The following is a 13,851-nucleotide window of genomic DNA, read 5'->3' on the forward strand; positions in this document are numbered from 1 at the left end:
TGAATGTAAATGCGACACTTCCATGCTAGGAAATAGCGTTTGCAGATGTCTGCGTATCGTAGCAATAGAGTTCCAATGCTTCCTAAAACGCGATATCGCATCTCTCTTCTATGTTTCATGAGAAGGTATAATATTCATTGCGAAGCGTCATGTATACCTCGTATTCACTTCACAAGAATGTAAATGCGACACTTCCTTGCTAGGAAATATTGTTTGCAGATGTCTACGTATCATAGCAATAGAGTACTAATGCTTCTTAAAACGAGATGTCGTATTTCTTTTCTATGTTTCGTAATAAGATATAATATTCATTGTGTAATGTTATGTATACCTCGTATTCACTTCAGAGGAATGTAAGTGCGAAATTTCCTTGCTAGAAAATAGAGTTTGCAGATGTCTACGTATATAGGCAGTAGAGTTCTAATGCTTCTCAAAACTCGATATAGCACCTCATTCCTATGTTTCATGATAAGATATGATATTCATTGCGAAGTTTCATGTATATCTCGTATTCACATCAAAAGAATGTAAATGCGACACTTCCATGCTAGGAAATAGCAGTTGCAGATGTCTACGTATCGCAGCAATAGAGTTCCAATGCTTCCTAAAACGCGATATCGCATCTCTCTTCTATATTTCATGATAAGGTATAATATTCATTGCGAAGCGTCATGTATACCTCGTATTCACTTCAAATGAATGTAAATGCGACACTTCCATGCTAGGAAATAGCGTTTGCAGATGTCTACGTATCGTAGCAATAGAGTTCTAATGCTTCTTAAAACGCGATATCGCATCTCACTGCTATGTTTCATGAGAAGATATAATATTCATTGCGAAGTGTCATGTATATCTCGTATTCACATCAAAAACATGTAAATGCGACACTTCCATGCTAGGAAATAGCGTTTGCAGATGTCTACGTATCGCAGCAATAGAGTTCCAATGCTTCCTAAAACGCGATATCGCATCTCTCTTCTATGTTTCATGATAAGGTATAATATTCATTGCGAAGTGCCATGTATACCTCGTTTTCACTTCAGAAGAATGTAAATGCGACACTTCCTTGCTAGGAAATATTGTTTGCAGATGTCTACGTATCACAGCAATAGAGTACTAATGCTTCTTAAAACGAGATGTCGTATTTCATTTCTATGTTTCGTAATAAGGTATAATATTCATTGTGTAATGTTATGTATACCTCGTATTCACTTCAGTGGAATGTAAGTGCGAAATTTCCTTGCTAGGAAATAGAGTTTGCAGATGTCTACGTATATAGGCAATAGAGCTCTAATGCTTCTCAAAACTCGATATAGCACCTCATGCCTATGTTTCATGATAAGATATAATATTCATTGCGAAGTGTCATGTATATCTCGTACTCACATCAAAAGAATGTAAATGCGACACTTCCATGCTAGGAAATAGCGTTTGCAGATGTCTACGTATCGCAGCAACAGAGTTCCAATGCTTCCTAAAACGCGATATCGCATCTCTCTTCTATGTTTCATGAGAAGATATAATATTCATTATGGAGTGTTATGTATACCTCGTACTCACTTCAAAAGAATGTAAATGCGACCCTTCCATCCTAGGAAATAGCGTTTGCAGATGTCTACGTATCGTAGCAATAGAGTTCTAGTGCTTCTTAGAAGGCGATATCGCATCCCACTTCTATGTTTCATGATAAGATATAATATTCATTGCGAAGTGTCATGTATACCACGTATTCACTTCAGAAGAACGTAAATAAGACACTTCCATGCTAGGAAATAGCGTTTGCAGATGTTTACGTATCGTAGCAATAGAGCTCTAATGCTTCTCAAAACGCGATATAGCACCTCATTCCTACGTTTCATGATAAGATATAATATTCATTGCGAAGTGTCATGTATACCTCGTATTCACTTCAAAAGAATGTAAATGCGACACTTCCATGCTAGGAAATAGGGTTTGCAGATGTCTACGTATCGTAGAGTTCTAGTGCTTCTTAGAACGCGATATCGCATCTCACTTCTATGTTTCATGATAAGATATAATATTCATTGCGAAGTGTCATGTATACCTCGTATTCACTTCAAAAGAATGTAAATGCGACACTTCCATGCTAGGAAATAGCGTTTGCAGATGTTTACGTATCGCAGCAATAGAGTTCCAATGCTTCCTAAAACGCGATATCGCATCTCTCTTCTATGTTTCATGAGAAGGTATAATATTCATTGCGAAGCGTCATGTATACCTCGTATTCACTTCAAATGAATGTAAATGCGACACTTCCATGCTAGGAAATAGCGTTTGCAGATGTCTACGTATCGCAGCAATAGAGATCCAATGCTTCCTAAAACGCGATATCGCATCACTCTTCGATGTTTCATGATAAGGTATAATATTCATTACGAAGTGTCATGTATACCTCGTATTCACTTCAAATGAATGTAAATGCGACACTTCCATGCTAGGAAATAGCGTTTGCAGATGTCTACGTATCGCAGCAATAGAGATCCAATGCTTCCTAGAACGCGATATCGCATCACTCTTCTATGTTTCATGACAAGGTATAATATTCATAGCGAAGTGTCATGTATACCTCGTATTCACTTCAAATGAATGTAAATGCGACACTTCCATGCTAGGAAATAGCGTTTGCAGATGTCTACGTATCGTAGCAATAGAGTTCTAATGCTTCTTAAAACGCGATATCGCATCTCACTGCTATGTTTCATGATAGGATATAATATTCATTATGGAGTGATATGTATACCTCGTACTCACTTCAAAAGAAAGTAAATGAGACCCTTCCATGCTAGGGAATAGCCTTTGCAGATGTCTGCGTATCGTAGCAATAGAGTTCTAATGCTTCTTAAAACGAGATGTCGCAACTCATTCCTATGTTTCATGATAAGATATAATATTCATTGCGAAGTGTCATGTATACCTCGTATTCACTTCAAAAGAATGTAAATGCGTCACTTCCATGCTAGGAAATAGCGTTTGCAGATGTCTACGTATCGCAGCAATAGAGATCCAATGCTTCCTAAAACGCGATATCGCATCACTCTTCTGTGTTTCATGATAAGGTATAATATTCATTACGAAGTGTCATGTATACCACGTATTCACTTCAAATGAATGTAAATGCGACACTTCCATGCTAGGAAAATTGCGTTTGCAGATGTCTACGTATCGTAGCAATAGAGTTCTAATGCTTCCTAAAACGCGATATCGCATCTGACTGCTATGTTTCATGATAAGGTATAATATTCATTGCGAAGCGTCATGTATACCTCGTATTCACTTCAAATGAATGTAAATGTGACACTTCCATGCTAGGAAATAGCGTTTGCAGATGTCTACGTATCGTAGCAATAGAGTTCTAATGCTTCTTAAAACGCGATATCGCATCTCACTGCTATGTTTCATGATAAGGTATAATATTCATTGCGAAGCGTCATGTATACCTCGTATTCACTTCAAATGAATGTAAATGCGACACTTCCATGCTAGGAAATAGCGTTTGCAGATGTCTACGTATCGTAGCAATAGAGTTCTAATGCTTCTTAAAACGCGATATCGCATCTCACTGCTATGTTTCATGAGAAGATATAATATTCATTGCGAAGTGTCATGTATATCTCGTATTCACATCAAAAACATGTAAATGCGAAACTTCCATGCTAGGAAATAGCGTTTGCAGATGTCTACGTATCGCAGCAATAGAGTTCCAATGCTTCCTAAAACGCGATATCGCATCTCTCTTCTATGTTTCATGATAAGGTATAATATTCATTGCGAAGTGCCATGTATACCTCGTATTCACTTCAGAAGAATGTAAATGCGACACTTCCTTGCTAGGAAATATTGTTTGCAGATGTCTACGTATCACAGCAATAGAGTACTAATGCTTCTTAAAACGAGATGTCGTATTTCATTTCTATGTTTCGTAATAAGGTATAATATTCATTGTGTAATGTTATGTATACCTCGTATTCACTTCAGTGGAATGTAAGTGCGAAATTTCCTTCCTAGGAAATGGAGTTTGCAGATGTCTACGTATATAGGCAGAAGAGTTCTAATGCTTCTCAAAACTCGATATAGCACCTCATTCCTATGTTTCATGATAAGATATAATATTCATTGCGAATTGTCATGTATATCTCGTATTCACATCAAAAGAATGTAAATGCGACACTTCCAAGCTAGGAAATAGCGTTTGCAGATGTCTACGTATCGCAGCAACAGAGTTCCAATGCTTCCTAAAACGCGATATCGCATCTCTCTTCTATGTTTCATGAGAAGATATAATATTCATTATGGAGTGTTATGTATACCTCGTACTCACTTCAAAAGAATGTAAATGCGACCCTTCCATCCTAGGAAATAGCGTTTGCAGATGTCTACGTATCGTAGCAATAGAGTTCTAGTGCTTCTTAGAAGGCGATATCGCATCTCACTTCTATGTTTCATGATAAGATATAATATTCATTGCGAAGTGTCATGTATACCACGTATTCACTTCAAAAGAACGTAAATAAGACACTTCCATGCTAGGAAATAGCGTTTGCAGATGTTTACGTATCGTAGCAATAGAGCTCTAATGCTTCTCAAAACGCGATATAGCACCTCATTCCTACGTTTCATGATAAGATATAATATTCATTGCGAAGTGTCATGTATACCTCGTATTCACTTCAAAAGAATGTAAATGCGACACTTCCATGCTAGGAAATAGGGTTTGCAGATGTCTACGTATCGTAGCAATAGAGTTCTAATGCTTCTCAAAACGCGATATAGCACCTCATTCCTATGTTTCATGATGAGATATAATATTCATTGCGAAGTGTCACGTATACCTCGTATTCACTTCAAAAGAATGTAAATGCGATACTTCCATGCTAGGAAATAGCGTTTGCAGATGTCTACGTATCGCAGCAATAGAGATCCAATGCTTCTTAAATCGCGATATCGCATCACTCTTCTATGTTTCATGATAAGGTATAATATTCATTACGAAGTGTCATGTATACCTCGTATTCACTTCAAAAGAATGTAAATGCGACACTTCCATGCTAGGAAGTGGCGTTTGCAGATGTCTACGTATCGTAGCAATAGGGTTCTAATGCTTCTTAAAATGCGATATCGCATCACACTTCTATGTTTCATGATAAGATATAATATTCATTTGAAGTGTCATGTATACCTCGATTTCACTTCACAAGAATGTAAATGCGACTCTTCCTTGCAAGGAAAGATTGTTTGCAGATGTCTACGTATCACAGCAAGAGTACTAATGCTTCTTAAAACGCGATATCGCATCTCACTGCTATGTTTCATGATAAGATATAATATTCATTGCGAAGTGTCATGTATACCTCGTATTCACTTCAAAAGAATGTAAATGCGACACTTCCATGCTAGGAAATAGCGTTTGCAGATGTCTACGTATCGTAGCAATAGATTTCTAATGCTTCTCAAAACGCGATGTAGCACCTCATTCCTATGTTTCATGATAAGCTATAATATTCATTGCGAAGTGTCATGTATATCTCGTATTCACTTCAAAAGAATGTAAATGCGACACTTCCATGCTAGGAAATAGCGGTTGCGGATGTCTACGTATCGCAGCAATAGAGTTCCAATGCTTCCTAAAACGCGATATCGCATCTCTCTTATATGTTTCATGAGAAGGTATAATATTCATTGCGAAGCGTCATGTATACCTCATATTCACTTCAAATGAATGTAAATGCGACACTTCCATGCTAGGAAATAGCGTTTGCAGATGTCTACGTATCGCAGCAATAGAGATCCAATGCTTCCTAAAACGCGATATCGCATCACTCTTCTATGTTTCATGATAAGGTATAATATTCATTACGAAGTGTCATGTATACCTCGTATTCACTTCAAATGAATGTAAATGCGACACTTCCATGCTAGGAAATAGCGTTTGCAGATGTCTACGTATCGCAGCAATAGAGATCCAATGCTTCCTAAAACGCGATATCGCATCACTCTTCTATGTTTCATGACAAGGTATTATATTCATAGCGATGTGTCATGTATACCTCGTATTCACTTCAAATGAATGTAAATGCGACACTTCCATGCTAGGAAATAGCGTTTGCAGATGTCTACGTATCGTAGCAATAGAGTTCTAATGCTTCTTAGAACGCGATATCGCATCTCACTGCTATGTTTCATGATAGGATATAATATTCATTATGGAGTGATATGTATACCTCGTACTCACTTCAAAAGAAAGTAAATGCGACCCTTCCATGCTAGGGAATAGCCTTTGCAGATGTCTACGTATCGTAGCAATAGAGTTCTAATGCTTCTTAAAACGCGATATCGCATCTCACTGCTATGTTTCATGATAAGATATAATATTCATTATGGAGTGATATGTATACCTCGTACTCACTTCAAAAGAAAGTAAATGCGACACTTCCATGCTAGGAAGTAGCGTTTGCAGATGTCTACGTATCGTAGCAATAGGGTTCTAATGCTTCTTAAAATGCGATATCGCATCACACTTCTATGTTTCATGATAAGATATAATATTCATTGCGAAATGTCATGTATACCTCGTATTCACTTCAAATGAACGTAAATAAGACACTTCCATGCTAGGAAATAGCGTTTGCAGATGTCTACGTATCGTAGCAATAGAGTTCTAATGCTTCTTAGAACGCGACATCGCATCTCACTTCTATGTTTCATGATAAGATATAATATTCACTACGAAGTGTCATGTATACCTCGTATTCACTTCAAATGAATGTAAATGCCACACTTCCATGCTAGGAAATAGCGTTTGCAGATGTCTACGTATCACAGCAATAGAGTACTAATGCTTCTTAGAACGAGATGTCGTATTTCATTTCTATGTTCCGTAATAAGATATAATATTCATTGTGTAATGTTATGTATACCTCGTATTCACTTCTATCGAATGTAAATGCGACACTTCCATGCTAGGAAATAGCGTTTGCAGATGTCTACGTGTCGTAGCAATAGAGTTCTAATGCTTCTTAAAACGCGATATCGTATCTCACTGCTATGTTTCATGATAAGATATAATATTCATTGCGAAGTGTCATGCATATCTCGTATTCACTTCAAAAGAATGTAAATGCGACCCTTCCATGCTAGGAAATAGCCTTTGCAGATGTCTACGTATCGTAGCAATAGAGTTCTAATGCTTCTCAAAACGCGATATAGCACCTCATTCCTATGTTTCATGATAAGCTATAATATTCATTGCAAAGTGTCATGTATATCTCGTATTCACTTAAAAAGAATGTAAATGCGACACTTCCTTGCTAGGAAATATTGTTTGCAGATGTCTGCGTATCACAGCAATAGAGTACTAATGCTTCTTAAAACGAGATGTCGTATTTCACTTCTATGTTTCTTAATAAGATATAATATTCATTGTGTAATGTTATGTATACCTCGTATTCACTTCAGTGGAATGTAAGTGCGAAATTTCCTTGCTAGGAAATAGAGTTTGCAGATGTCTACGTATCGCAGCAATAGAGATCCAATGCTTCCTAAAACGCGATATCGCATCACTCTTCTGTGTTTCATGATAAGGTATAATATTCATTACGAAGTGTCATGTATACCACGTATTCACTTCAAATGAATGTAAATGCGACACTTCCATGCTAGGAAAATTGCGTTTGCAGATGTCTACGTATCGTAGCAATAGAGTTCTAATGCTTCCTAAAACGCGATATCGCATCTCACTGCTATGTTTCATGATAAGGTATAATATTCATTGCGAAGCGTCATGTATACCTCGTATTCACTTCAAATGAATGTAAATGCGACACTTCCATGCTAGGAAATAGCGTTTGCAGATGTCTACGTATCGTAGCAATAGAGTTCTAATGCTTCTTAAAACGCGATATCGCATCTCACTGCTATGTTTCATGATAAGGTATAATATTCATTGCGAAGCGTCATGTATACCTCGTATTCACTTCAAATGAATGTAAATGCGACACTTCCATGCTAGGAAATAGCGTTTGCAGATGTCTACGTATCGTAGCAATAGAGTTCTAATGCTTCTTAAAACGCGATATCGCATCTCACTGCTATGTTTCATGAGAAGATATAATATTCATTGCGAAGTGTCATGTATATCTCGTATTCACATCAAAAACATGTAAATGCGACACTTCCATGCTAGGAAATAGCGTCTGCAGATGTCTACGTATCGCAGCAATAGAGTTCCAATGCTTCCTAAAACGCGATATCGCATCTCTCTTCTATGTTTCATGATAAGGTATAATATTCATTGCGAAGTGCCATGTATACCTCGTATTCACTTCAGAAGAATGTAAATGCGACACTTCCTTGCTAGGAAATATTGTTTGCAGATGTCTACGTATCACAGCAATAGAGTACTAATGCTTCTTAAAACGAGATGTCGTATTTCATTTCTATGTTTCGTAATAAGGTATAATATTCATTGTGTAATGTTATGTATACCTCGTATTCACTTCAGTGGAATGTAAGTGCGAAATTTCCTTCCTAGGAAATGGAGTTTGCAGATGTCTACGTATATAGGCAATAGAGTTCTAATGCTTCTCAAAACTCGATATAGCACCTCATTCCTATGTTTCATGATAAGATATAATATTCATTGCGAATTGTCATGTATATCTCGTATTCACATCAAAAGAATGTAAATGCGACACTTCCATGCTAGGAAATAGCGTTTGCAGATGTCTACGTATCGCAGCAACAGAGTTCCAATGCTTCCTAAAACGCGATATCGCATCTCTCTTCTATGATTCATGAGAAGATATAATATTCATTATGGAGTGTTATGTATACCTCGTACTCACTTCAAAAGAATGTAAATGCGACCCTTCCATCCTAGGAAATAGCGTTTGCAGATGTCTACGTATCGTAGCAATAGAGTTCTAGTGCTTCTTAGAAGGCGATATCGCATCTCACTTCTATGTTTCATGATAAGATATAATATTCATTGCGAAGTGTCATGTATACCACGTATTCACTTCAAAAGAACGTAAATAAGACACTTCCATGCTAGGAAATAGCGTTTGCAGATGTTTACGTATCGTAGCAATAGAGCTCTAATGCTTCTCAAAACGCGATATAGCACCTCATCCCTACGTTTCATGATAAGATATAATATTCATTGCGAAGTGTCATGTATACCTCGTATTCACTTCAAAAGAATGTAAATGCGACACTTCCATGCTAGGAAATAGGGTTTGCAGATGTCTACGTATCGTAGCAATAGAGTTCTAATGCTTCTCAAAACGCGATATAGCACCTCATTCCTATGTTTCATGATGAGATATAATATTCATTGCGAAGTGTCACGTATACCTCGTCTTCACTTCAAAAGAATGTAAATGCGATACTTCCATGCTAGGAAATAGCGTTTGCAGATGTCTACGTATCGCAGCAATAGAGATCCAATGCTTCTTAAATCGCGATATCGCATCACTCTTCTATGTTTCATGATAAGGTATAATATTCATTACGAAGTGTCATGTATACCTCGTATTCACTTCAAATGAATGTAAATGCGACACTTCCATGCTAGGAAATAGCGTTTGCAGATGTCTACGTATCGTAGAGTTCTAGTGCTTCTTAGAACGCGATATCGCATCTCACTTCTATGTTTCATGATAAGATATAATATTCATTGCGAAGTGTCATGTATACCTCGTATTCACTTCAAAAGAATGTAAATGCGACACTTCCATGCTAGGAAGTGGCGTTTGCAGATGTCTACGTATCGTAGCAATAGGGTTCTAATGCTTCTTAAAATGCGATATCGCATCACACTTCTATGTTTCATGATAAGATATAATATTCATTTGAAGTGTCATGTATACCTCGATTTCACTTCACAAGAATGTAAATGCGACTCTTCCTTGCAAGGAAAGATTGTTTGCAGATGTCTACGTATCACAGCAATAGAGTACTAATGCTTCTTAAAACGCGATATCGCATCTCACTGCTATGTTTCATGATAAGATATAATATTCATTGCGAAGTGTCATGTATACCTCGTATTCACTTCAAAAGAATGTAAATGCGACACTTCCATGCTAGGAAATAGCGTTTGCAGATGTCTACGTATCGTAGCAATAGATTTCTAATGCTTCTCAAAACGCGATGTAGCACCTCATTCCTATGTTTCATGATAAGCTATAATATTCATTGCGAAGTGTCATGTATATCTCGTATTCACTTCAAAAGAATGTAAATGCGACACTTCCATGCTAGGAAATAGCGGTTGCGGATGTCTACGTATCGCAGCAATAGAGTTCCAATGCTTCCTAAAACGCGATATCGCATCTCTCTTATATGTTTCATGAGAAGGTATAATATTCATTGCGAAGCGTCATGTATACCTCATATTCACTTCAAATGAATGTAAATGCGACACTTCCATGCTAGGAAATAGCGTTTGCAGATGTCTACGTATCGCAGCAATAGAGATCCAATGCTTCCTAAAACGCGATATCGCATCACTCTTCTATGTTTCATGATAAGGTATAATATTCATTACGAAGTGTCATGTATACCTCGTATTCACTTCAAATGAATGTAAATGCGACACTTCCATGCTAGGAAATAGCGTTTGCAGATGTCTACGTATCGCAGCAATAGAGATCCAATGCTTCCTAAAACGCGATATCGCATCACTCTTCTATGTTTCATGACAAGGTATTATATTCATAGCGAAGTGTCATGTATACCTCGTATTCACTTCAAATGAATGTAAATGCGACACTTCCATGCTAGGAAATAGCGTTTGCAGATGTCTACGTATCGTAGCAATAGAGTTCTAATGCTTCTTAGAACGCGATATCGCATCTCACTGCTATGTTTCATGATAGGATATAATATTCATTATGGAGTGATATGTATACCTCGTACTCACTTCAAAAGAAAGTAAATGCGACCCTTCCATGCTAGGGAATAGCCTTTGCAGATGTCTACGTATCGTAGCAATAGAGTTCTAATGCTTCTTAAAACGCGATATCGCATCTCACTGCTATGTTTCATGATAAGATATAATATTCATTATGGAGTGATATGTATACCTCGTACTCACTTCAAAAGAAAGTAAATGCGACACTTCCATGCTAGGAAGTAGCGTTTGCAGATGTCTACGTATCGTAGCAATAGGGTTCTAATGCTTCTTAAAATGCGATATCGCATCACACTTCTATGTTTCATGATAAGATATAATATTCATTGCGAAATGTCATGTATACCTCGTATTCACTTCAAATGAACGTAAATAAGACACTTCCATGCTAGGAAATAGCGTTTGCAGATGTCTACGTATCGTAGCAATAGAGTTCTAATGCTTCTTAGAACGCGACATCGCATCTCACTTCTATGTTTCATGATAAGATATAATATTCACTACGAAGTGTCATGTATACCTCGTATTCACTTCAAATGAATGTAAATGCCACACTTCCATGCTAGGAAATAGCGTTTGCAGATGTCTACGTATCACAGCAATAGAGTACTAATGCTTCTTAGAACGAGATGTCGTATTTCATTTCTATGTTCCGTAATAAGATATAATATTCATTGTCTAATGTTATGTATACCTCGTATTCACTTCTATCGAATGTAAATGCGACACTTCCATGCTAGGAAATAGCGTTTGCAGATGTCTACGTGTCGTAGCAATAGAGTTCTAATGCTTCTTAAAACGCGATATCGCATCTCACTGCTATGTTTCATGATAAGATATAATATTCATTGCGAAGTGTCATGCATATCTCGTATTCACTTCAAAAGAATGTAAATGCGACCCTTCCATGCTAGGAAATAGCCTTTGCAGATGTCTACGTATCGTAGCAATAGAGTTCTAATGCTTCTCAAAACGCGATATAGCACCTCATTCCTATGTTTCATGATAAGCTATAATATTCATTGCAAAGTGTCATGTATATCTCGTATTCACTTAAAAAGAATGTAAATGCGACACTTCCTTGCTAGGAAATATTGTTTGCAGATGTCTGCGTATCACAGCAATAGAGTACTAATGCTTCTTAAAACGAGATGTCGTATTTCACTTCTATGTTTCTTAATAAGATATAATATTCATTGTGTAATGTTATGTATACCTCGTATTCACTTCAGTGGAATGTAAGTGCGAAATTTCCTTGCTAGGAAATAGAGTTTGCAGATGTCTACGTATCGCAGCAATAGAGATCCAATGCTTCCTAAAACGCGATATCGCATCACTCTTCTGTGTTTCATGATAAGGTATAATATTCATTACGAAGTGTCATGTATACCACGTATTCACTTCAAATGAATGTAAATGCGACACTTCCATGCTAGGAAAATTGCGTTTGCAGATGTCTACGTATCGTAGCAATAGTGTTCTAATGCTTCCTAAAACGCGATATCGCATCTCACTGCTATGTTTCATGATAAGGTATAATATTCATTGCGAAGCGTCATGTATACCTCGTATTCACTTCAAATGAATGTAAATGCGACACTTCCATGCTAGGAAATAGCGTTTGCAGATGTCTACGTATCGTAGCAATAGAGTTCTAATGCTTCTTAAAACGCGATATCGCATCTCACTGCTATGTTTCATGATAAGGTATAATATTCATTGCGAAGCGTCATGTATACCTCGTATTCACTTCAAATGAATGTAAATGCGACACTTCCATGCTAGGAAATAGCGTTTGCAGATGTCTACGTATCGTAGCAATAGAGTTCTAATGCTTCTTAAAACGCGATATCGCATCTCACTGCTATGTTTCATGAGAAGATATAATATTCATTGCGAAGTGTCATGTATATCTCGTATTCACATCAAAAACATGTAAATGCGACACTTCCATGCTAGGAAATAGCGTTTGCAGATGTCTACGTATCGCAGCAATAGAGTTCCAATGCTTCCTAAAACGCGATATCGCATCTCTCTTCTATGTTTCATGATAAGGTATAATATTCATTGCGAAGTGCCATGTATACCTCGTATTCACTTCAGAAGAATGTAAATGCGACACTTCCTTGCTAGGAAATATTGTTTGCAGATGTCTACGTATCACAGCAATAGAGTACTAATGCTTCTTAAAACGAGATGTCGTATTTCAATTCTATGTTTCGTAATAAGGTATAATATTCATTGTGTAATGTTATGTATACCTCGTATTCACTTCAGTGGAATGTAAGTGCGAAATTTCCTTCCTAGGAAATGGAGTTTGCAGATGTCTACGTATATAGGCAATAGAGTTCTAATGCTTCTCAAAACTCGATATAGCACCTCATTCCTATGTTTCATGATAAGATATAATATTCATTGCGAATTGTCATGTATATCTCGTATTCACATCAAAAGAATGTAAATGCGACACTTCCATGCTAGGAAATAGCGTTTGCAGATGTCTACGTATCGCAGCAACAGAGTTCCAATGCTTCCTAAAACGCGATATCGCATCTCTCTTCTATGTTTCATGAGAAGATATAATATTCATTATGGAGTGTTATGTATACCTCGTACTCACTTCAAAAGAATGTAAATGCGACCCTTCCATCCTAGGAAATAGCGTTTGCAGATGTCTACGTATCGTAGCAATAGTGTTCTAGTGCTTCTTAGAAGGCGATATCGCATCTCACTTCTATGTTTCATGATAAGATATAATATTCATTGCGAAGTGTCATGTATACCACGTATTCACTTCAAAAGAACGTAAATAAGACACTTCCATGCTAGGAAATAGCGTTTGCAGATGTTTACGTATCGTAGCAATAGAGCTCTAATGCTTCTCAAAACGCGATATAGCACCTCATTCCTACGTTTCA

The sequence above is a fragment of the Xylocopa sonorina genome, unplaced genomic scaffold (genome assembly GCF_050948175.1).
Source record: "Xylocopa sonorina isolate GNS202 unplaced genomic scaffold, iyXylSono1_principal scaffold0125, whole genome shotgun sequence".
Lineage (NCBI taxonomy): Eukaryota > Metazoa > Arthropoda > Insecta > Hymenoptera > Apidae > Xylocopa > Xylocopa sonorina.